Source organism: Gavialis gangeticus, unplaced genomic scaffold (assembly GCF_001723915.1).
Source record: "Gavialis gangeticus isolate Ggan-Ray unplaced genomic scaffold, GavGan_comp1, whole genome shotgun sequence".
Lineage (NCBI taxonomy): Eukaryota > Metazoa > Chordata > Crocodylia > Gavialidae > Gavialis > Gavialis gangeticus.
Window position 1 is genome coordinate 25,121,842 of NW_017729029.1, and position 25,458 is coordinate 25,147,299.

General features: G+C 43.3%; 1 long non-coding RNA gene across 1 annotated transcript; it reads left to right on the forward strand.

Annotated features, from left to right (window-relative positions):
• The first annotated feature begins 3,590 nt into the window (after positions 1-3,590).
• On the forward strand, positions 3,591-23,810 carry LOC109300401. Its single transcript, XR_002098198.1, has 3 exons — positions 3,591-3,681; positions 13,000-13,004; positions 23,799-23,810. It is a non-coding gene; the product is annotated as an uncharacterized LOC109300401 (long non-coding RNA).
• Positions 23,811-25,458: the final 1,648 nt, after the last annotated feature.

The following is a 25,458-nucleotide window of genomic DNA, read 5'->3' on the forward strand; positions in this document are numbered from 1 at the left end:
TTCAGTAGAGGCCTGCTACCATTGTATTTCAATCATTTACAATCACACTCATTCATCAGGGAACCAATTTACATGGGAGGGATATGTGACTCATACAATTGCGACACACAGGGGGTGCCCGGGCAGAGGGCACAAAATGGAAACTTGACATGCCTTTGGTTCACTTAAAAACACAGGCCTAAACCATACAATATTCATATGAAACAATAAAAATTAATACAAAAATGATAATAGTACAATATAATACAGTGGATATCCAAAACCAAAAACTTGCTACCAAAAATAAAAATGTTTAAAGCTTATCCTAAGTTTGAGCTCACTTACTTATCTATAGGGAATAGAGAGGGAGAAAAAAAATCTGAAATGGTTGGGGAAGGGGAGTGAATGCAATAAAAGAAAAGAAAAGAAAAAGAAAAACTGGGGGTTTTGCTACAATATAGTACATTTGGCGTATTTAATATAAGGTCTTCCTTTATAATGCCTCCTTTCATGCCTGTGCTCTGTTTAATTGGACCTCATTATTGGTTTAACTGGACATGTTGATTGCTTCCTTCGCTTTGCTGACCAACCTAGCTGTTACATCTGCAAAGGTTAATTCTGTAGTCACTCAGAAACAGACTTTGGGAAATTCTGCTTTGCCCATGCTTCTGCAGCTTGGCTTAGACCCCTTGAAAATGGACAAAGCTTGCAACCAGGGCCATCCCTTGGGTTTGGTGAATCAGGACGACTGCCCTGGGGCCTCCACTTTGTGGAGGCCCCGCAGAGCTGGGTGGAGTAGCCATTGCCCCTCCCATGGGGCCCACCCCAAGGTGGTGCCACAGAAAAAGCATGGAGAACCCCCACCTTTGCAGGGATATCATAGCCCTGCACAGTGTTAAGGAGATGCAACAACATGTGTTCTAAGATGCAGTACAAAGCAGGAGGTAAATATGTTGAAAACCTCTGCGCCAAGGTCAGAGGGGAGATCAGCAGTAGGGATGTCATGGTGGGTATCTGATATAGCCCATTAAACAGGAAGGAGAGATCGACAAGGCTTTTTGAAACTACAGACAGAAATTCCCAAATTGCAGGAACTGGTTCTTTCTTCTTTGGGGGGGGGGGCATTAATTACCATGACATCCGCTGAGAAGGAAACACAGCAGTTTACAAGCAATTGAGAACATTCTTGGAGCAAAGTTGTGAATAACATTTTGGTACAGGTAGTGGAGAGGTAAACTAGAGGAGAAGCTCTTCTTAACTTGCTGCTCATAGACAGGGAGAAATTGACTGAGAATGTGAAACTGGAAGGTAACTTGGGTGATAGGGACCACAAAATGGTAGATTTCAAGATCCTAAGTGAAAGAAGGAAGGACAGTAGCAGAATAAAGGCATTGAACTTCCAAAAAGCAAACAAACTCAGGGATCTGGTGGGCAAGATCCCCTGGCATGCAAGTCTGGGGGGAAAGTGAATCCAGGAGAGCTGGCTGTACATTAAGGAGGCCACACTCAGGGTGCAGAAGCAAGCTATCCTGATGCAATGGAAGAATGGGAAGTGCAATCATACACCAGTCTTACTAGTATTTAATTTTTTCAGTAAATTAAACCTCAAAAAATAATCCTACAAAAAGAGGAAACTTTGTCATATTACTAGGGGACAGTATAAGAGTGCTGCACAGGTGTGCAGAGAAAAAAATAGGAAATCTAATGCACAATTTGAGATGCAACTGGCAAGGGGAATAAAAGCAAGATTTTAAAGAAAGAAGTTATAAGTATGTCAAAAGAGGAAGACCAAAGAAACTGTAGGTCCCTTGTGGAATGCAGAACGCAATCTAGTCATGAATGACTCAGAGAAGTATTTAATGCCTTTTTTTCACTTCAATCTTTACAAATAGGGTTAGCTATGAGATGATGAGTGCAATTGTCAGGAAGGATAGTGAAGAAGTTAAACAGCCTAGAGCAATGGCTGACAACCTTTACAGGTCAGAATAATCTGGCATTGGTTCAACCTGGGTTGGGTAGCTTCAGCAGCAGCACATCAGTAGCATGGGCCTATCTCTGAATACACACCAGGGTCAGGCAGGTGGGAGCTGCTCCCACACTGCTGCCACTTTTCCTGGACCCCTGTTACTTAATTGGGGTATTAGCACATCTTCCAGCCAGTGGGGAGTTGTATCAGAGGCAGGCAGCTAGAACCTACATCCATTTCTTACAGCCCCACCCTGCCTCTCACCTGTGGTATGGGTACAGCTGGAAGCTGTCAGGCCCTGATGCAGCTCCTTACAGGCTGGAAACTGCACCCACACCACAGCCTTGGGAAGGGTAGAGTGGGGCAGGAAGAAGCAGTAATAGCATGTTTGCAGCTGGAAGTTTCCTGGCACCAGTGCAGCCCCTTACTGTTTAAGGCTGCAGGTGTGAACATGGGCACAGGTGCAGCCCTCTGGCTCTACAGCCTTGATCCAGTGGTTCCCTGGGTTGCATCTGGCTTCAAGGCTGTATGTTGCTACCCCATGGCTTAAAGTAGTGGAGGTACAGGTTATACATTATTTAGAGAAGACAGATGCTTTCCAGTTGTTAGGGCCAGAGGGAATACACCCTAGGGTACTGAAATAATTGACTGAGGTAATTTCAGAGTCATTGAATATCCCTTTTGAGAACTCATAGCAGTTGGGTGAAGTCTCAGAAGATTGGAAAAGGGCCAATATATCACCCATTTTTAAGAAAAAAGAAATAGGATCTAATGAATTACAGACTAATCCACCTTATTTTATACCTGGAAAGATCATAGTACGGATCCTTGAGGGATCTAATTTGAAGCACTAGAGGAGAATAGGGCGATGAGGAACAGTCAGCATAGACTGACCAAGAACAAGTCATGCCTGGCCAGCCTGATTCCCTTCTATAAGAAGGCGATGTTCTTTAGATGTGAGCAGACCAGTGAACCTAATATACTTCGGAAGCACTTTTGATACTGTCTTCCATAACATTCTCATGGACAGGCTAAAACTAGATGGAAATACTATAATATGGATACAAAACTGGTTGGATCATCATGTTCAATGACTAGTCATCAATGACTTAGTGTTTCATTGCAAGGAGGGAACATGCCAGATTCCTCAGTAGGGTTGTGTGAAATTTCGACGGCCATTTCATTTCGACACTGCTTCGACTCACTTCGAGGTTGAAACAGCAAAATCAAAATGAAACAAAGGACATCAAAATAGCCTCAAAACAAAATGAGGCTAGTCAAAATGTTTTGAAAGTCAGAAAGTTTTGACCATAGCACTGGGGATGGGAAGTCAATCCAGCTGGGCTGACTTCCTGTCCCTGTCCCAAGATCTGGCAGGGGGCAGAAAATCAGCCCAGCTGGGTTCCCTCTCCATCCCCTGTGCTAGATCGCATGGGGGATGGTGAGGCAGCCTAGTTGGCTGCTTCCCTGCCCCCCATGCAATCTAGCATGGGGGATGGAGCTCTGCCCCCCACGCGATGTGAGGAGTCAGACTCCCTGCCCCCACCTGGGGTTGGGAACTCACCCAGGTGGGCTGAGTTCCTTTCCCCAGCCCTGTGGTCAAACAGGGTCAAAACAGCCTCACTGTTTAGACAAGGCAAAACAGTGAGGCTGTTTTGACTCAAAATTATATTCTATACAAAACACTGTTCCATCCAGACCTTGAAATTGAAGTTGGAATGGAACAGTGCTATTTTGTATAGCTATATTCCTCAGGGGATCTGTTCTGGGTCTGTTATTGTTTAACTTCTTCATGAATGATTTGGACAATGGGATTAAGTATATGCCTGGCAAATTTGCAGATGATACCAAATTGGGTGGAGTTGTAGAAAAGTTGTGGAATCTTTATCCCCAGAAATTTTCAGCAGCAAGCTATACAAAAATATGGCTGAGATACTTCAGTCAGGGATGACTCTGCCTTGAGCAGGGGGCTGGATTGGGTGACTGCCTGAGGTCCCTTCTGGTCTTACTTTCCTATAATTCTTGGTGGAGCAAGAGATAATGGGCAGGGCTTGTTTCACAGGAGCACATATCTATGTGTATACATGTCTTTGCACATACTTTTTTTCTTTGTCTAGAGGGAAAGTCTATTAAATTGCAAGTATTTTAGGGATGACCCTATATTTGGATTAAAAAAAATATGTCAAAATTCTGGTGTGTTTATATCTTGATTATCTTTTCAGAATCTAATAGAGTGTCAGTTAGTTCATAGATTCATAGATGCTAGGGTTGGAAGGGACCTCAACAGGTCATCAGGTCCAACCCTCTGCCTAGGCAGGAAAGAGTGCTGGGGTCAGATGACCCCAGCCAGGTGCCTATCCAGCCTTCCCTTAGAGACCCCCAAGGTAGGAGAGAGCATAGTTGTGTTAGTCTGGAGTTTGGCAGGGTATGTAGGGATGGGTATCTAGTAAAAAATAGAAATGCAATTTGAGAATCAGCCTCTGAACTTTACAAGCTTATCAAAAGACAGGACTACTTGGATCTTAGATTTTGGTTTGCCTCACCTTAAGAAATCAATTTATTTATTCCATTGAAATATGACCCAGGCTCCATTCACCTCTTTTTTCCCCCCACTTGAGTTAGAGGTGGCACAGCAGATGGCTCTAGCAGTTCTATTTGTGATTCTGCCCAGTGCTAATTAACCTTCCTATCTGACAAATGACATGCTATAGATAGATTAATTTTACATGTCATAAAACAGACAGGTTTGGTTAATTAAGGAAATTTTCATTCTGGGGAACCAGCCTAAAAATGGATGCTGGTTATGAGAGACATTTCTACAGCTTAGAATCATAACAGCACAGAAGTCTTTATGTTAGCATGTATCCACTGTAATTGCTTGTAACCTTCTGCCATTCCTTGATCTAAGGATTTGAAATAAATAGATGGTGCTAGCTACCTCTAGAAGTGTTATGTAACCTCACATAGAGTGGTAACTATACATGATGTTACCAGATTTGAGAAGAAATGACAAAGGAAGCACTAATTAGAATTTTTTTGTGATTTTATTTATATTATTTAGGTAGCACTAATTACCACTAGTTCACAGTCAGATTCAACTGTCTCTCTTACGAATACTACTATGCATAGTAATGAGATTATATATCTTCTTTCTTGTAAAATAGCATTTGTCTCATTTTACAAGACAGAAAATATATATAACTATCTGATACCCAGTGTAGGATCTGTTTTAATTGAGCCACATTTAGTAAAAATGTGAACATTCATTTAAAATTTAACTTAGAAATAATAATACTTTGTATGTCTTAAACTCAGCAGTTAGGTACTGATTTATGATGATTGCAAAACAGGCTTAATGAGAAATTCCTAAAGAAATGTGCTCCATATTTATTTCTCACTACTGCTATTCTTTTGCTCCAGAGAATGATATGGCTGGTTGTTTAATGCTTTTGTCCCATCATGACCTTAATGAACTCTTAGATTTATAAGTCACAATATGCAGACTCTCTTCATTACCATTTAATTCATATCTCCGTAAGAAGAAATGGAGTAATCTCAGCATGTACTGTAAGAGTTAATTACGGCTAAGTACAGATGTTCAAAAAGCCCCTGGTGGAAGTGCTCTACAGTATTTTATGTAAAGACTGTAAGAGCAGGAGGAAACCAAACAGTTATTTGCTGTTCGGTAGTGGGGAGGTAGGGGGCTTAAAGCCTTCCCATACTGGTTACTGGGAGTGTTCCTGCATGCCTCCCAGGTGGCTATCAGTGTCACCTTTTCCCAGCCCTACCCCGCATGCCAACTGGCAACTGTAAGCAACTGGGAGGGGAGACCTGGACCCTTTCCACCCCTTCCAGAAAGTGGTGTGCTATGGGGCCAGGGCTGCTGTGGGGAGAGAGACCGCAGATCCCTTCCCCCATGGTCCTCCAGCCAGGCAATGGCACACTGCAGGGCCAGGGCTGCTGCAGGGAGAGAGACCCTGGATCCCTTGCCCCACAGCTGGACAGGCCTCCCAGCCAACCTGGAGACATTAGTCGGGGGGAAAGGGGTCTGGACTCTGTTCCCAAGGCAGCCCCAACTGGGCAGTATGACATGCCACAGGCCTGGGGCTTCTGCAGGGAGAAAGAACCCAGACCCCTTCCCCTGCATTGTCCCTAGCCAGGCTGCAGTACACCGTAGGGCCAAGGTGTCTGCTGGGAGAGAGATCCTGGCTCATGCTCCCTCCTTCTGCCCCTCCCCCCCAGCTGTCTGTGGCTTAGGCAGAACTTATTGCTTTGACCAAGGCTTGAGTGGAGCCCAGTGCAATGTCACCTGGGATGGTGGTGATTGTACTCTAAGTTGAAAGAGAAATGGCACAGATATTTGATAAAGCACTCTTCATCCATCATAGGTTAACTTAGAGTAATCCACCATTTTTAAAATACTTTAAGAGGTGTGAATATCTGTTTACTTATGTCTTTGGAGTACTTTCTGTTCACTTAAAGTATGATAGGTGTAACATCTGTATGTAGCCTAAAAGACAAAAATAAGGACTCTCCAAACATATTAACAGTCTTTCAGCCAAAAGGATCACAAAGTACCCTCCATTCAACATAGATGTGCTCCAGATCTCACTGAAGTCACTGTAAAGGCCCCCACTGACTTGGGTAGGTTGTGACAAGACACTAGTATATATAATTTCTTTGATGCTGAAGTAAATTTTTGAAAAAATGTGACCTTGCTAGAGGGAGAATTTAATTACCTCCAATTGCTATATTTTCAGTTTCTTAAATCTATTTAATTTGATTAGGCAAGTTTTACAGCATATAGTCTCCAAGCCAAATGTTTTACATTTTACTGTTTTCCCAAATTAGATCATGCTCAATATATAAACAAAAGACAAAAATGAAAGAGAACTAAAAAAGATAATTTTGCATCAACTGGAAAAAAAAACAAATATGTCTTAATGTTTTGATTCTGAGTAATGAATGGACAAACCCATTCATTAGCCACATGAATAATTGTTTTCTACATAAGAAGTTAAATCTATTTGTGTGTGTGTGTGTGTGTGTGTGTGTAAATGTGTAAGATATGCTGTTAATCTACTTGACTTATTCCTTTTACTACCACTTTGAACTTGTGATGTGACATTTCTTTGGTGATTTATTTCTGCATGTATTCAATCAATTGCATGGGAGATGGTTAACTCCCCTAAAGTCAATGGAAAGTCTCTGAGTTTTGAATCATGCAGAGGGTCATACTATTCCTATAGCTTTCTAGACCATAGGAAAGAGTTACCTATTTGATTTCTACTGCACATATATGTTATTGTAAAGATTGAATTGTTCAACATTTTAAAGAACAGTATTTCTTAAGGAAAAATGGATTTTAGGACAAAATGAATATTTCTTAGAAAATTTTCATTCTGATCAAAAATTGTTTCACAATAAAAGACTTTTAAAAACCCACTTATTTCCTTGCACTTGCCCCTTAAAAATAAATTTAAAGAACATAATCTTGATTTTTATTTGCTATTTTTTATTTAAAATATTTTTGTGGGTAATTAAATATACCTTTAAAAATTACCAGCATTCTAGACCAGCTGTTGTAAGTGTATTTATGCACATATAATTTGCCTTCATCAATTTTCTAATTTCCCTCCTCAATTTTCATTTGCATTTCTACTGTTCCAAAAGTGCAGTTTTTTCCCCAAATTCTCCCATACTAGAGAATAGAGTAAAAATGTCACAAGATTTGCATGGATGATTTACTTCTTTCAATTGGCCTAAACTTGGTAGTTTTTCTAGATGTTGACATTTGTAATTAACGTTATTTTCCAGTATTAGAGTCACTGTGAAAATATTTTAGTCTTATTTGAAAAAAAGGGAAATGTAGTGTCCCTTTCTTGACCTGAGCCCTGAATGGTGACTGGTGAAGCATCCAGCTGGTCTCTGCAAATTTTGAATGCTGGCTTGTGTGGTTGGCTCAATCACTGTCTGTATTCAATTTAACATGATACGTGCATTAGAAAATCAATAATGGCAGAACTAATGGAGGTTGTAAACTGACCTGACCTCCATGACCCAAATGTTTTGGTTAGGGTCATTCTGTGCCGGGTCAGAAGGAAATCTAGTAGATAAGGAACAACCTTGGATTATATGAATAAGAGCATTTTTTAAAGAAAAGAATGAAGAGATTCCTGTTTCACTTACTTCCAGTAGAAGATAACTGACTGTATACTAAGAGTCACATGTCTAGTATACCAGAGAGTTTTCTTTATCAAATGAAAGTCTTGGGAATATGGTTATTTTTCCTTAATGCCAGAAGTTCATATTATTTACTAGGTAGTCTTCTGGTTTGACAATGAATGACCTTATTCCTAACATTCTGGCTGTGCAGCTCACACCCACAGGTTAGCCTTTATTACTTCTGCCTCTATTGATTTTTCTAATGCATAAACCATGTTAAATAAATAAAACCAATATTTCTGCAGACCTGAGTTAAAAAAGGTTTACATAGAACACAATGTTTTCTTAACCTGCAGAGTTGGGTAGGTGAAAAGCTAAGTAGTCAAGCAAAAACATCTAAGGGAAATGATAATGAACAAGCATTTTAATAAGAATTATAAGGAAAAGAGAGAAATCAGAAATGGTAAGGCATTCTTGCTGTAATCCAGGTATGTGTCCTGCTCACTGCAAGCTTGGGGGTTAAAGCCAGTTTTGTGTCTCTTTCTCTGATCCTAACACTCTTTAGCGACCCATCATTACATGCAATACAACAAGCTTAGGCTTCAGGGTGGGTGAGAGCAAATGTTACTAACTATAAATACTTTGTGCCACTTTGCTACATCCAGGATTTACTAGATGATGTTGAAAATCTGGCACTGGAATATTATTATACTTCTGACCCAGCAATGCAATAGGAAATGAGCAGAAGGCTTAGCACATTTTGAGGAAAAAATATTTTCTTTGCATAATATTCTTTTTAGATAATGGTAAACTTTGCAAATTTTCAGCAGTAAATACTTAAATGATAATGGAATTTTGTATACATCTGTTTGCCTATGGGGGAAAAAACTCTCTCATTTATATGTACAAACTGTCAGCCAAAAGGTCTGATTTGATCACAAATCAGTGTGCATACCATTTTGGAAACTGATTTTTGGCACTAGTGAAAAAATGAGCATAATGTATTGTTTAAAATGGAAGTATAGAATTAGCTTGAGGAATGGAATAAAATACTGTCCCCTTTAACAGTTTGAAAATTGTTATTTAATTAAATATATTAAATCAATTGGTTTTCTGCTTAGTAACATAATAATAAGCATGATAAAGACATATTGAGATTGAACTAGTTAATAATATAATCTAATTAGGATTTGTGTTACAAACCAATTACATTAGTTTAATGGGAAAAATGTAATAGAACTCCTGAATTTTTTCTGTTAAGTTAACAATATAGACTTTAATGAACACCTTAATTAGACATCATTATTGATGCAAACATTTTAGAAATAAAATTCAGTTTCATCCTTCCCACCACACATCCAGAACTATTTAACTGAAAGTATCCTTTTTATGATGACTAGAGGACAAATTACTTTTACAACTCCCTGGTTCTTCTGAAGACAATATACTGAAAGACAGTTACTCAAAATGACCCAATTATATGTGGGAAGGTGGAGAAGAAAGACGGGATGACCTAACAGATATTTCACTAATGTCAATGAAATTCACATCCTGCCCTTGGCTGGGGTCTCTGTTTCCTATGTGCTTCATAAATGTGCCCATTTTCTGAACTAATATTTTTCCACCTGCAACAACACTCAACACTCAACTATGAAGAGAAGGTCAGAGAAGGTTACAGTAGGACTAGGTTGTAAGAATAGAATCAATCTGGAATCTACTTTTATCCTCGTGTGCTAATAAGAGGTCCATTTTTCATTTTCCAGTTGCCTCAAACTTTAACCTCACAACACTCTGGAACAAAGGGAAATTGTATTATCTGTATCTTACAAACAGGGACTCCAGGCACAGAAAAAACTAAAGGCTAATTCCCGTTTCACTTTACACACACAAATGGCAGTTACCCAACAACGTAAATGCTATTTTTAGCCCTTATGCACAGTTACCAGTCCAGTCTGGGAATGCAAACATCCATGTGACTGCTCAGTAGAGCCATGCACTGGCTGGTCAAATATTCAGTTCTGTCATCCAAGTACATTCTGAAATGTAGCTGGGCAAAACCCTAGTGGGTGTCCTTTCACAGCACCTGAAGAAGTGAGATTCAGCCCAGGAAAGCTTGTGATATGTATACATACTTGGCTTAGTTTATAAGATACAAATCTACCTGACCTTCTAATGAGTGTTAGATGCCAGGGGAGCAATTGATGGCCCCATTTTTTTAGCCCAATCAGCTAGTGGTTAGGGTACCTGCCCAGAAAGCAAGACACTCAGTTTTAGGCCCTCCTCACCCAAATGGGTTTAAATCTCAAAAACTGCAGTGTGGTGGCTGGAAAACTACCATTTGGGTGCTTAAAGTGAAATGGGAGTCTGACCTAGATTAATAGGATTCTGACCTTTAATCTTGGACAAGATCTGTCCAAGATTAAAGGCCAGACAAATCTGTGTTAGTGTCCAAAGAATGGAAATGGAGAGAGGCAACGTCTCTCTTCATTTTGCTTCTTTCATGCAAGAGTGAACTGTATGAGTGTTCTAACATTTAGGGAGCTATTGGAAAAAAACATCTCTAAAGAAGAGTGCCAAGTCCCCTCTCATATTATACTGGCTAGAGGAGCAGTGGGTACTTTTCCATTTCCCCAGGCAGTGCAGTGGTTATATATTCAAGAAATTTGTGAAGCTTGGGCTTCTTCAGACTTGATGCCTCAGCAGAGACTTGATGCCTCAGCAGCAGCTCTGCATTGACCCTAATAAAACTTATATATAAATAAACTCCATCTTTCCAGTGGAACTTTATATATATATATATATATATATATATATAGTGAAAAGTGAAATATATATTATTCTCTAATGGAGTTTTAACGGTTATTCTCTCTAGGACTTTTGCTATTAGTAACAAAGTAATGGCTGGTATATAAATGATACATTTACATAATAATAATTTAAACTACTAGTAACCAAGTGACTATATACACAGCTATGTTAATAACTGGGTTATTGTCAGCCTGACTAGATGGTTTGTTAATGCATTGCTAATGTTTTGCTATACTTAAATATTTGTACAGGGGGTGGCAGAAATACTCGGTTCTTTCCAGTTACTTCAATACAGAAAATCCATTTGAATTATCTTTTCCAAATTGAAGTTTTGCCACATTAGATGTAGAATGCTTTGATGCCAAGTGATGATGATTTGAGCAGCAGGAAGTAAGAACTCTGGGAACTTGCTTCAGAGGAATTTGACAAGGTTGTTGGAAGGCAAGGTTGGTAGTGTTGGGGAATTCCTTTTTAGGTGTAGGTTTTTTCCTTTATTTTTTCTTTTCTTTTCTCTTCCTTTTTAAATTTTTTTTTGAAGACTCAGTTATAGTTGTTTGATCTCTCCTAGAGGTTCTGGAGTGGGCTGGTATATGGTCAGTTAAGGGTGGTGGGATCGTATGTGGCCAGTCAGGGATGTGCTCGGGTGGGGTTTCTCTTTTTGTAGGTAGATATTTGTGAGCTATTTAGGTAGCTTATTAAAAAAATAAGTCTCTTTTCCTGGTGGAGTAAAGGCAGTTTTAGATTGGTGAAGCAGATGTTGCAAATCTTGTCCTCAAAGCAGATGTGGTTGTATATGAAGGGCTGACCCCCAGAGGTCACAGCTTCCTTGGTGATTTGATTTGGAGGAAGTTATGAGGCTTATGGAGGTATGTGTGGCCATTTGTGGAAATTTTGTTTATGGTTGTTTGTTGGGTGCTATTACTAATGATCGTTGTGGTGATTGTGTTGATGGTGTAAGATTATTTCATAGAATGGTTGATAGAAAGATTGTAGTTGTTAATGTTGCAAGTAGAAATCAATGAAGGGTCCAGGTTTTTAGTCCAGATGATGGACGTGCCATCTGTGTATCACTGTAACAATTTTAATCTGGGAGCACATGAAATATAAAACACCTTTATCAAGGTGGCTCAGAAAAAGGTTTATGTTTGGGGTGTGGGGGCCCTTCATTATACCCATAACTGTGTCCATGTGCCTACATCTGAAAATATAGCAAATTTATTCTACAGGAACAAAGTACAAACCCATGTGTACCCTGGCCTATGTGCAGGGGCTTGGGTGCTGACATTCTGAGCCCTCCTACACCACATGCCTGACTCGAACCACAGGCTTGTCCCTGTCAGAGATCTTACCTGCCATGACTTGATAGAATATGATGACTAGAGACAGTCTAGTCAGGAACAGGCTCTGACGTATTCGGCACTTGTCTGGACAGGGATCCTCACTGCCTGCCCCCGTCCACTGTTACTTTAGTTGTGCCTTGTGGCTCTGGGCCCACTATTCAGGGCCAGCGGCTTCAGGCACATCATAGTCTGTCCCAGGCCAATGCAGCTTGCAGCTGCTAAGCACTGATGCCATTTATCCACCTCAGCAAGCACTTCCTGGCTGAGCTGAGAGCCAGTCCTTTGCCCCCTGACCTGTTATCTATGCCAATGTCTTCCAATTACTCTCCAGGTTTTTCTCCACCTCAATCTCTGTGCAGTTTTAGCTCATTTCCCAGAGTCAAGTCTCAGCAGCAGTCATAAGGGGCAGTCTGATTCAGGGTGCATGTGCTTTGCCAGGATTTGCTCCACCAAAGGCAGTTATGCCAGAATCCCTATCAAAAGTAAAGAAAGCAAGCGTAAGTCTGGGAATCTAGCTGGTTCATCCATATGATGCCTTCCATCATCCTTACATAGCCTCTGCTTTCACTTCTCTCCATGGTGCGGACACCAGCCACCTGCTAAAGCTCCTGGGGGGCTTCTTACTCTCTGGTCCCGGAACATTCGGTTTTTTGTTTCACCGAATACATATATATTGGTATTCATTTTAGTATTGATAAATTGGTATTCATACTCTCTGGGTGCATCTACATGTTCATTTAGGCACAGTCATTACTGAACATATAATAAAGTACTTATATAATCAAATACGAAATAAATTCACAGTAACTGGAGTTACTGTGCCGTAGTGCTGGTGAACACTTTTTAGTGATGCTATTGTGCAGTAGCCTAATATTATTGTTCAGTAGAATATTAGCACTGTGATGTGTTACTGCACAGTGTTATTAGGCTACTGTGGAATTAGCATCTTGTGTAGACATACCCACAAGGTGTGTGTATAGAAGATGTTTACTACATAGTAGATTAATTAGCTGTGCACTAAACATCTCAGTGTCTATAAGCACACCCCAATTAGGCTGGAGTAAATAATTTACTCTGCAGCAGGATAGTATTTGTATTTACAACCTCTGTAAAAAGGGTAAAAACCTCTGCAGTAGAGCACATTTGGATGCTGGAGGGGCTTACTGATGCCTCAGTGTGGGAGCTGCCTGCCAGCTAGCCCCATGCCAAAGCTCCCTTGTGCCCCAGCCAGTTTCTCTGCAGCACATTGAGCTGGGAGGGGAGGAGCAGCCCTGGGCTGGCAGGCTGACCTCTGGGGATCCCTGCCAGTTGGAGCTGATCTGACCCAGCTCCATGTGCCATGCATGAATAAACCCTGAAGCTGATTGCTCTGGAGTTGATTGCTCCTGGGTACACATTCAAACAGCACACCAAGGAGCAATTAACTCTGGAGCAATAAGCTCTGGATTTTATTCATGCACAGTAGTAGTATGTGTAGACGTATCCACAAACATTGATGCTCCTAATTATAGACAACTCTTAACAAGGTGTATGAAAGGAATGGGAACAGAGAGAAAGAGATAATAAACTGCAAATTGTTTGTCAAAATGAATTCAAGGACAAGATAAAATTATGAAGAAAATAACCTGTGTTTGTGGTGAGGGGAAAAACCTAACAAAAGATCAATGCTGTATGTTTCTCACGTATGTATTGTGTTTTTGTCATGTGTCTTGTCTGATGAAATGCAATGGGCCATACTGGGAAAACATCATAACTTTTGCTTTGCCTTTGTGTGAGCTGCTTCATGCAATAATGATTGTATAAAAGTGAACATGTGCTATCACTTCAGAAGATTTTGATCTAGACCTTTATTCAAGTCTTAATAATTCCTTCCTTCTTTTATTCCACTTTGGATACTTCGGACCGGGCTCACGTTGAGCTGTGTGGGGTGATCCTGAGCATAAGACTCCCTGGCTCCCTATCTCTTTTTTTCTCTGACTCCCACCTGTTTAAAGGTCTCTTGCTTCTGTTTATCTCCCTTTCTGATTCTTTTTTTCGCATTTTTGCACTGTTTTTTTCTTCTTTTTCTCTGCACTCTGTCCCCTCCCCCTTCACTCCCAGTTTCTTTCTCCACAAGTGACTACTTCACAGCTTTTTTCTTTACTGTTTCTTTTTCTTTCTTTATATCTTTTTTGCTCATTTGTTGTGGGGAGTTATCTTTTTCTATATCTTGCCTTTCGAGGGGTGCTCTTAATCCATCCCCTTTTTATCTTTTTTTCTGTTTTTGTTTTTTTCCTAAATCTCATAAGCCCCAGCCCCAACTCTTTTCACTGCACCTCTTTCCCCTTCCCATTTAGATTTTTATGGCTGCATTCCCAAACACTTATCTCTGTAGATAATATGCACATTGCGGGCGTACACTATCTTGTCACACCCCTAGACACCCAGGCAGTGAGGGTGGTGATTTCCAATGTGACTGACCAGGACCTGGCCAAGGAACTCGAGCCCTGTGGGGTTCCTATGAGTTCCTTTTGCTGGCTGATGATTGGAAGCAAGGACCTGAAGCTGAAGCATGTTTTTGAAGGCAGGTTTTCATGCAACTCAGTGAGGGCCCACAGTCTCTACCTTACTCCTTGAATCTCATGCATGACGGGCAGGGGTTTGTGTTTTATTTTTCCTTTGGGGAGACCACATGCTTCCATTGTGGTAGCTCTCCCCACCTGGCAGCACAGTGCCCATAGAGGAGAGCAGTTGGTACATTGGTGATTTCAGCAGTGCTGATAGATGGCACATCCACTTCTGGGATACAGGCCCTGCCCAATGAGGCTGAGAGCTCTTCCCAACTTCCTTTCACCCCTGTTCCATCAGAAGGGGTGGGGTCTCCAGTGTGAGAGCACCATCCAGCGGTCCTCCCCTGCCCATTCCACCTATGGTGTGCACCCCCCCAGTGTAGAGCCCCACCAAGTGAAGGGACTGATGCCTCCACTTGCCCCCTGCCTCCCCTAACTGCCCTGGCTGGGGTGGCCAGTGACTGTGGCACCAAGGCCCTTTTGGTTGATGGGGCTCAGGCCTCCTTCCAGCCGTGCTCCACCTCAGCCTTGCCTGAGATGGCTGGCCCTGGGGAGGTGGGCTGGGAGCAGTCCGGCCAATCCCCTATGAAGGGTAGGTCACCTGCCACTAGGAAGAAGAAAAACAAAGAGAGGAAGGTGAAGGGGGCCTCTTAGGTCACCCTATCACTGCTGGGACCGTCCTCAGCTGGTGCCGGAGTGGCCCCTGCTGGGGAGCCTGACTCTGCTTCAGCTGTTATGCCAGTGAAACTTGCACATCACCATGAACTGGGATGACTTGGAGGTGGAGGAGCCAATGGTGGGGGTCCCCAATGCCTTCCCTGTCTCCCAACTTTTGGAGTTGGGTGGCAGTAAGAGTTACGCAGAATGCCTCTCTTCTGGAGGCCTGACCCAGGGAGCAGCAGAAGAGTCTGCTAACCTCTTGATCCTGTCCCAGCCTACTGAATTGGATGAGGAAGCTAGTGAGATGGAGATGCAGATTTCTGAGTGACCTTGAGAGCAGGATGGTCTCTCTCCCTGCAAGAAGGCAGGGATCACTGTCTTGATGCCAATCTTCGACCTGGACAGTGCGAGGAAGCTGATGTGTCTAGACATTGAGGGTATAGACACTGTGTTTGTGCATAAGCTCCCACCTGGGGTGCGGCCTTGCCATGCTTCTGTCAGAAATGTCCAGCCCATATTGGCAGATCCCCCCTGGTCGGCCCCAACTATGGGGGTCTCCTGGCCTTTTTGAAACAGACCAAAGGACAGAAGAATGTAGCAGGGTGCATCACCCAGTGGTGTGTAGATCCTACACTTTTTGTCAAGGCTGTCAGAGCTGCCTTGTTTGAGGTGGCTGGCCCCAGGGAGGTGGGCCGGAAGCAGCCCGGGCAGTCCCCTATGAAGAGTGGGTGGTTTGGCCAGCTCTTTGTCAAGGCTGGCCAAACTTATGCAACAGGATTTAGGCACTTGGCAGATGGTTTACAGTATGGAGAATCTCACACAGCATGTGAGTGATGAGTGGGGGCTTCAGGGGGTCCCTGGAGTAGAGTAGGGCATGATAGGCCTTCTCCAACCTGTCTCTGCTTTTTTGCTCTGTTCTTTGGTGCGCGCTCTTTCACCTACACCTTACTTCACTCTTCCTCTCACATACCCACGTCCATGGCAGCCATGACCATTGACACTTTCAACATCAATGACTGTTGATATCCAGTGAAATGGGAGGCTGTCCTGGTGCTCCTGTTCCAGAAGTGGCTGGACATCACCTTCCTCCAGGAGACACATTCCAATGGGGTTAACCAGGTGGCTTGGCACGCTGCCTGGTGAGGCCACTCGTTCCTGAGTCATGGCACCAACCTTAGCGCCGGGGTCATGACTCTTCTATCGCCACAACTATAGCATATTACAGCAGTGGCATGGGAAGTCATCCCCAGCTGCCTGCTGAGTGTCCACATCACCCTACTGCTCATCAGTGTCTACGCATCCACTGATGGCCAGGAGAGGGTGGCTTTCTTCGGGACCTTGGCCACCCTACTGCATGATGCTAGTGAGGATGATGACCTGCTCCTCAAAGGTGGGGACTTTAACTGCACCATTGATGCCTTGCTAGACTGTACAGGTCCTCAGCCTTACCTGCGCTCAGCCCACAAGCTGTAGTCTGCCCTGGAGACTGCAGGCCTTGCTGATGTCTGGCAAACCCTGCATCCTGACGCACACCAGTACACCTCAGCCTGCATGAGTGCCAGTAGTCTCACCATGGCCCACCTTGACCACCTTTATGTCACCAGGTACCAACAAGGTCCTGCTGATCAGCTGCTGCTGAGCGGTGCTATGCTGCTGCCCAAGAAGGGAGACCTTCACTGCGTTAAGAATTGGTGGCTGGTCTCCCTGCTGTGTGTGGACTGCAAGATTCTGGCCAAAGCTCTGGCAACCTGCTTTTGTGCCATCATGGCCTCCATTACTGGGCCTGAGCAGAGCTACTGTATGCCGGGGAGGACCATACAAGACAACCTGTTCCTGCTGTGTGACCTACTCACATCTAGAGAACTCTTTTGCCTAGACATTGACTTCATCTCTCTGGACCAGAAGAAGACCTTCAATCATGTGGGCCTACCTCTTCCAGACCCTGGAGGCCTTTGGCTTCAGGTCTCTCTTCACTGGGGCCTTCTAGGTCTTGTATCAAGACACTTCCACCCTGCTCAAGGTGAACAGCATGCTCTGCACCCTGTTCCCTGCACACAGGGGCATCCATCAGGGCTGCCCCCTGTCAGGTATGCTCTATGCCCTGTCCATCCAGCTGCTGCTGTATGGGCTGCAGTGCTGCCTGAGTGGTGTGGCCTTGCCATTGGCCACAGGCCCCCATTGGCCCACTGCTCCAGCTGTTGGCCTATGCAGCTGACATGACCATCTTCCTTAACACTGAGGAAGATGTGTGGGCCCTAATAGGTTGCCAGTTAGCCTATGAATGTGCCTCATTGGCCCATATCAACTGGGCCAAGAGTGATATCCTGCTGCTTGGTGCATGGATCAGCATGACTCCCCCAGATCTGCCTGGGGACCTCACCTGCTGCCATGAGGGCCTCAAGATTCTGAGAGTGGTGCTGGGGCCAGCGAACTTCATGGCATGCAACTTGGACAGCCTTGAAGAAGGGGTGGAGGCCTGCCTACAGCACTGGCACTGGTGCCTTGTCAGGTATTGCAGTCCCTTGCAGACCTGTAGGATGTCGCCTGCCACTCGACTAAGATGTTATTGCTTCTAATTGATGATCTACACGCCCACGTTTCTCCTGCCACGACTTGATGTTAACGGAGTTGGTTCATTACCTGCATGTGTAGTCCAATTAGTAGTCTCACCGTCATTCTGTGGGGTCCTGCATTCCTGAGGGCTCCGCCACCCTTACACCCTCGCCCGTTCCACCAGGGTCTGGCCAGCCAGTTGGTCCTGCCATGTGTCCTCGGTTCCAAGCAAACAACCAACAAAAGACCAAAAAGAGAACAAGAAAACAGAGAAGGCTCTCCTGGCCTGTGTCAGTTCCTGCTGTTTGCAGCCAATATCTAAACCAAAATTGACCTTCGTGCGGTCAGTCCCTCTTTGGTGGCTCTCTCTCTCTCTCAGAGCCTCTTGTGGAGGTCACCAGAACTTCTTTTAGCACCTTGAGTCCATCTATAACACCATCTTATGGGCCTGTGCCACTTTAACATGTATTATGGTACCGCGGAAGTCTATAGTGCCCCTCTATTAGGTTTATTACAGTATCACTCTCCCTGCTGGGCTCCGCCAGCTCCCAGCACATAAACAAACAGTTCTGCACCCCGCAGGGCCAGTAGACTTGGCTCTAAGTCCCTGCTGTGGGTTTTACTCTCTGCAAGAGTCTCCTACCAGCACTCCATGTTACTTTCAGAGTTCCCTGCAGCGTGTGCCGGCTCGCTCCTCCTCCTCTTTCCGGTTCTGCGCTCCTCCTGCTTTCCTGTCCCGGGCTCTTCATTAGACCGGTGCAGGAGTTCTCTGCCCCTTCCCTCCCAAAACACCTGGGTAAGGGAGATTTCTGCCAGGCTCCTTGGGGCTGTGGACCTGAGGCCGCTGGGCCTTTGTTTAGTCCATGTGCTTTGGAGTCCGGTGGCTCCTTCTCTCTCTCACATGCCTACCCAGCCTCTCCTACCATGGATGTGTCCTCATTGCAAAGAACCTGCTGGTGGTAATCCTGTGGCACTGGTGCACCGTTCCTGACCCACCACAAGACTTACTCAAGGGGCTTCAGTTTCTTCTAAATTTTTTTTTCTGGGATGGGTGCCACTGGTTCTCACAAGCTGTTCTTTACCTACCTATCACCGAGGACGGCCAGGGCCTGGTCAACTTGGTGAATAAGGCATCCACCTTGCACTTGCAAGTCCTTCAGTGACTCCTCTACAGTGAGAAGCACCTATCTTGGCAATGCCTGGTATGCTGGTTCCTGCAGAGGGTGGGGGCCCTCGGCTTTGACCAGGAGCTCTTCCTGCTGGACCTCACACTCCTGAACTGGGTGGTGCTTCTGGCTTTCTGCCATGGCATGGTACAAGCCTGGCAGGCCACCTTCCATCTTCAGCCCTGGGCCCAGCACCTGCAGTTCCCGCATCTGCTGAACAAGCCCCTGGTGCACAACCCAGCACTGAGATGCTCCATGCCAAGCCTGGCCTCTGCCAGCCTTACAGCCACTCTCATCCAGGTGTGTGTGCTCCACCTGAGGCATCTCCTTGACCCTGCTCAGTCAGCCTGGCTCTCACCTGAGGCCCTGACCATCTGGCTACACATGCACTCTGTCTGCCGCATAGGCCATCTCCTGTGTGACATCCAGGCTGCCCTCACACCGGAGGCAGCAGCCACCCTAGATAACCATCTCTGGGCACACCAGGTCCCCCATGCTGCAGATGCCTGAAGTGAGGCCTTTCCCATGATCCCAGTCACTTTGGCTGTGACCAGTGAGCTGTCTGGTGGGACTGGCACCCTGCTAACACTCCCTGTGTCTCCTGACATTGACACCAGTTTCCCTTTGCTTTCCTGTCATATAGAAGCCTATATGCCTGGGTGTTTTATGTCCACAATGCCTGCATCACCCTGGTGACAGCGCCTGGGGCCGCCAGATTCCCCATTGGCCCACCTGGCTTGGCGCACAGTGTATAAGCTCCCAACCACCAAGAACTACCTGCAGTGGTGATTGCTGCATGGCATCCTAGCCACTGGCACATTTGCGTCCTACTTTGACCCAGCTGCCTTCACGGGCTACCCCTTCTGCCCCAGTACCATTGAGGAGAACCTCTTTCATGACTTCCTGGACTGTCCCCACCTGTGGCTGCTCTTTGTTGCCTTTGAGCTGCCACTGCGGGCACTGGACAGGAGCCTCTCAGAGACCACCTATGTGTGCTCCTACCCATACTGTGTGGTCGAATGGGGTGCCATCTGCCTGGCCAACTTTCTACTGGGTCAGGCCAAGGTGGCTATCCTTAAGAGCTGCTGCAACTGAGTTGTTGGGACTGGCTCCAGTCAGTAGTCATCTTTTTGGCTTCCTGGTGTGGGCATGCCTCTCACAGGAGTTTGAGCACACTGCGCTCCATTGGGCGCTGCCCACCTTTGAGGCATGCTGGGCACTTGAGGGAGTGCTATGCCATGTGGAGGACGGCTGTCTTTAATACATGCTCTGATGTCATGACCAGTCTGGGTGACCAGGCAGGCTTGGTGTCAGACTGTGACTCCCAACTCGTGCCACGTTCTGGGCCCTCACCAGGCTGCTTTCTTCTTTTTTCTTTGTGTGGGAAGTTGAAGGTGTTCTCACATGTATGGATTTGATACAGTAGGGTAGGAATCATTTGTTTATAGAGAGCTTTGGTCTATATGACCATGTGGCCAGTGTCCTGAGTGCATAATGGCATGTTAGGCATGAAGTGTAATACAGCAGAGGTATATGTCATGGTGTGATGTTATGAATGTAATGACATGGTGCTCTTAGTTTGGTGGTAATTTGCTTGTCTTTGCTTTGTATGTTGGACCTGGACCCTGAAGGGGCCAAATTTTGTACCCCAGACCCCTGAATAAAGTAGTTAAAGTCCAAAAATAACAAAAAAACTTTCCATCCTACATTTTTGTTAATTGGGGACTAGCTAAGCATATGTTTATTGTCATGGGTTCATGTGCTTTAAAGTGTTTAATTATAAAGAGGAATACTGAAACCTCTCTAGTTTTGATTAGAGCTTGGCTTGAGCATTTGAAATGCCTTGATTTTTGCACAGAATTAAGCAATATTAATTTTCACAATTTTCAAAACTCACAGAACAGATATTAAAATGAATTTGGCCAAGAGATCTCATAATATTCATCTCATCTGCACCCAAGCTAAAGCTTAATTGCCTGACTTGTGACTAGAAGAAGACTGTGAAAAAGGCATAAATTCATCAGTCTGTCTGAGGAAATTGTTCTTCCTCTACAGTTGCTCTATTAACACACAGAAAAAGATGTTGATCTCTGTCCTTTACAGGAGTATTTTACCACAATTGATTCTAGCACAGCAGCCTGCAATTTCACCTAACAAAAAGTGCTTCCCTTAATGTATAAACTGATCAAGAAATAAATTTTTCAGATAAAATTGGGATTTCTAATCCTTACCTGACAAGGATCTCAATTCTGATGTGGTTAACTGGTATCATGCTCATCAGCCTAACATGATTTTTTAATGTTAACAGCATGGGTAAAGATTTAAGGCCATATGGGGAGAACATTTTCTTTTTTTTATGGAATGGATAATAAGATATTTGGAATGTACAATTTTACTCCCATTTAGCTATTTTGTAACTACCTTAGTTTGAAAGGAAACTTTTCCAAAACAAAATCTGCTTTTCATGTGAGCTAGCTATTGCACCACTTCCTTTTTGATAGCGCCAAAGGCTCTTTCCTGGCCCTGGAGATTTTTTTGTTCAATAAATCTTCACAATCCATAACAATTATTTAAAACTGAAAAGAATCTTGAGAATACTCTGTGAAATAACAGGACACATTAAACACGGCAACATTGTTAAAAAAAAAAGTTGTAAAGCAAACTTGGTGGGGTTTTTTTGTTTGCTTTTTTTTGTTTGTTTTTATTACAATGGGTTTGAGATAAAATAATTGGATCCAGGTAAATAAATAGGTAAAAAAACTATGTCTTCCACTACAGCATTCTTTGCATTTGTTATATTATGCACAAGTACCTATGATGCTTTTTAAAATCCATTTGTACAACTCTGTGGTAAGTGATTCACAACTTTCAGTTCTTCTTGTAGTTTTGATTCACAAATTGACATAGTTCTTCCTTTTTTCCTTTTTATTTTTTGAGGTCCTTAGAGACCTCAGCTATGCACTAATTTCTACCATGTAATAATACATATTCCAGCCTGGTTCTTCTAAGGAATTTAAGTTTTCCAAGTCAAAGTATAGGTATCTCATATTCTTTAAATCTGCAGTTGTGCTCCAGTGACATAGTACAACCTAGGTTCTGTGCAGTTTGTGGAGTTCATCAATTCTAAAGATTTCTCGTAGGTTTGAATAAAGATTTTTTATTTTTAAATATCCCTCACCACATTAGAAGCAAGCAAGCAAACCCAAACCAAACAATGAACCCCCTCCTTGTCCCTGAAACATTAGTCCTCAAAGGCCACTGAGTAAAATACAGTCGAAAATCCTAAGGTGGCAAATAAAGGCCACAAAACTTTTGAAATGGTGTCAGCTGATGGCCAGAATATCTTTATTCTGTTGCAAGTTCTGCCACAGACTTGCTAAGTAATGTCAGGCAAACCATTTTATTGGAGTCTCAGACCAGCAGAGACTCCCTGTGCCTCAAGAAGTGTGACTGTGACCGAAAGCTTGCCAAGAACTTTTTTCCAGCTACTTAGTTGGTTTAATAAAACATATCACATCTATTCAAAAAACCTTGCAGGCAAACCATTACACTTTTCTGAGACAGTTTTCTGTCTGTAATATAGCCCGAATAATGGCAACTGATTCTGTAAATATTCTGGGATGAAAAGTGCTGTGTACAGCTAAGCACTATATTCTTTATTTTAATAACTGAACAGTTATAAATCCTTTGTTAGAAACTCACAAAACTTTTTCCTGACTGTAAAAAATAATAGGGAAATTCCAGGCAATTTGGTTTAACTCTGGTGAAGATCAAAGAGTCAAAACAATGCTTTCAACTGACTACTGGTCACAACCTTAACTATGACCAGATATCTCTGTCTGCATAATGAAGTTGTATGAACTATTGTAGTTAGCTTTGAGCAGCCTGACATATGCAGAAGTCTGAGACTGATAGTATAACTATAAGAATTATTTAACATTTCTAAAGGAAATAAGTAGAACTAAGAAAAAAGTAGAGATGGATAAATCTAGTGCATAGAACCTGGCTGCTGAAGTACAGTTGGCTAAAAGAAGAGCAGACTTGAGAAATGAAGACATTCCATTCAGTTCAGGTTTTCTAGGTCTTCACTCTTATCACATTTAGTATTTGAGCACTTTAGTACTGCATTAAGTAATATGACTTGCATCTGTCACATGTGGTTCCTTCTCTCAGGAAGAGAAATGAAGACATTACACGGTGAATATTTTGTTTTGGTAAGGTTTTGATTTTCAGGTTTTTTATAACAGGAAAAAACCCCACAACCAAGAAACAAGACTTAAAATAGGATCTAAACCTTGTTTACAAGCTGTAAAAGGCAGTGGCTTGTACTATTGGCCAATTTTGGCTGTGAAATTTTCAGAAGATCCACATTGTTCAGGGCATTTAGCCCATTTTATTTAAAAAATAGGGCTACACTTTAGGTTTATTCCAGGCCTTTACCCATGTGTTAGCCTAAACCCACTTACTGACTTAACACAAAACCACTTCCGTGAGGTTCAAACACGTCTAGAACAGGGTTTATTTATGTGGCTATGGAAGTGGATTAGAGTTACCGTCACATTTTCAAAGTGGATAAAACTAAAGTCTGGGTACCAGGGATGGTGTTTTGAAGGCCCTCTAATATTTTCCTATACTTCCTGGGACCTGTATTTTCTGACCATTCTAGCTACTTGTTTCCCATATGCTTCTAGGTATCAGAACCTGCTTGTGAATTTGTATGTGTTTGATTGGCATTTAACCCTTACTTCTATGAGGTCTGATCCATTTCTGCAGTATGAAATTCATTTCAGCCAAATGATACTAAAAGCTGTCCTCCAAGTGTGTTGGTGCCATAAGATTGTACCTGAATTCTAGTTCACGTGCATGACAGGAGTCACAATTGTGGGATCATGCATTAGATCCCATCATTCCTTATTGCCAAAATGCAATCTCCCATAGATGGGTGCCCCATGCACCCTAGTGGAGTGGCTCCCAGCCATGAGGATACTGCTGCATCCTTGGGGTAGGAGGACTACCGTTATGGTGATCTCCCCAACCCAGGGGTACAGGAATTCCTTGGGGTGGGGGAGATCACTACAGGGGTGATTCTCCCTCTGGGGTGGGAGGGGAATTATCCTACCACAGAAGGGAATTGTTTTGTGGTAGTCCTCTAGCCCCAGGGGTTTCCTATAACTCTTGGACAGAGGGTGTTGCCTTGTAGTGATCTTCCAACCCCAGGGTTTTCCCTCACCCCCAGGGCAGGGGATTATCCTGCAGCAATTCTCTGGCCCCAAGGTTTTTCCATTGCTTTGGTCCCCAGGGTCTTACACTGGACATTTGACGGGGCTCCCACCCAAATGGGAGAACCTGCTACGCTTGCAAATTAAAGCTTGAAAACAGATAGCTATAAAGTTAGTACACATTTTTGATGTCTAATTTTATAGCTGGTTGGAGCTTTTTATTGTGTGACAGTTACATTGCATGGGTAGCTGGTCTCTAGGTAATTGTGCAATTAACCAGTTAATAGAACAATATTTGCAATGTGTAGAGGGGGCCTATAGATTCACACCACAGCAAAGAACATGACAGTGGAAGAGGCACTTGAAATGTGCTCTGGTATATTAATGTCTTGTTAATATAGTGTCAATTGGTCAAAGCAGGATCAAGCAGATGGCTCTTCTGTGCCCTGTTCTGTGTTAGTAAAATGACAGACAGGCAAAATTTGGCAACTGCAAGTCTGGTAACCTGCTTGTACTAAGAGGTGTTTGAATGCTTTTCACTGCCGCAAATACACAGTCCATAGCCCTGCATTGCCTCTGGAAAAGAACAGACTAGAGATAGAAAGATCAGGTGTCATCTTGGTGCCAGGTGGATGGAAATTCCAAACAGATCCCAGTACAAACAATGGTACTATTCAGAGCCCAGAGTAGGCTGGGAGACTAGATGGGCTGGGGACATTTTAGAGCCATATTCTGAGGAACTGTTTGTGGCTGGGCCCAGGAATCAAACTAGAGGAGAAGTACCAGAATAGGATAGCTGCAACTGATAAGTGGCTGCTGACATCTTTGTTGTTATTATGAGGGGAACTGCAGCATAAACCTGAGGTTTTATTAGATAAAATTATCTATATGGATGATATTATATGCAATTGGATGACTTTAATTATAGCTGAGGTGTTTTCCTTTTTTCTCCCAGCTAGTTCTAACATCATCATGCAATAACTATGAGTAAACCACTTTCTGCTATGTGTTCTAATGTCAGGGTTCAGCTCCTAAGGTATAGCACATGTGGTC